Here is a 1,037-nt window from a genome sequence, read left to right on the forward strand (position 1 = left end):
GGCCCCGCGGGGCCTTTCGCCGGCTGTGGACGGGGCTGCGCTGGTCTCGGAGCTGTTTGCGCGGAGATAATGCCGAATTCACGAGGCACTTTATTTATAATCTTAATTAGATCTTGGATTTTTTTTTAAAGTATATTGGCAGGCCTAATAGAAGATATTACCACTTCCCACGCATCTTTCTTAATTTTTCCTCTGAGACTATTATAGCTACTTTCTCAGCTGCGATATAAATTATTATTACTCGATTACTAGGAAAAGCGAGTTAGATTTTTTTATATATAAATAGCAGAAATGTTAGTTTTTGTTTTTGAAGTTGCTGGTTACAGAACTCCCCTCAGAGTTTGCTTACATGCTTTCTTAGAAGCTGTTCTAAAAAAGTTGGTTTTTTAAGACGTTGACAGTCGCTTAGCAAAGCTGGATATGGTGAGTCAGCTGTGAACTGGGTTTCAGCAGGAAACCTAGGAAGATTAAAAGAAAATATTTCTGGAAACTCATCTTCTAGTTTACCCTCTTGTGCTGGAGCAATGTCAGCTCTGCATTCACCATTGCAAATAGGAGTATTGAATCCCGTGTGCTACATCCACCCTACCCTCTGTAGGCTCACAAAGTTTTTAATTTTTATACCCCAAAAGCTTTATATCAGGGTTTTGGTTTTTTTTTCCTCCTGGAGTAAATGTTAAAGCAGTCTTGACTGCTGGTGAAGATTTGCTCTTGGGAAACTGGTAATGAGCTTTGAAGGTATGTCTTCTTAGATCACAGATTCAGATTGCATCTGGCTCAGGAGATATGTGGCCTCATGATTTGATTGCTTATTCATAATGATTGGTGTGTGGGAGTGGAGAGGGGAGAGAACAGGTGTTTCCATCCTCTTCTGCAGCAGTTGGTTTCAATCTTGCTCTTGTGCTGGCGTATACCTTTATAGAGAGGTTAACCACTGGTATTTTCATTGTTTAGGTTTACTCTGGTCTGATCCTTCTCGAGCCATTCAGACCTGCCTGCTGTCCTGTATGAAATCAGAGAGCTTCAGTGGCTGGGGC

This window comes from Athene cunicularia (genome assembly GCF_003259725.1).
Source record: "Athene cunicularia isolate RWA chromosome 11 unlocalized genomic scaffold, athCun1 chr11_part1, whole genome shotgun sequence".
In the NCBI taxonomy this organism is placed as follows: Eukaryota; Metazoa; Chordata; class Aves; order Strigiformes; family Strigidae; genus Athene; species Athene cunicularia.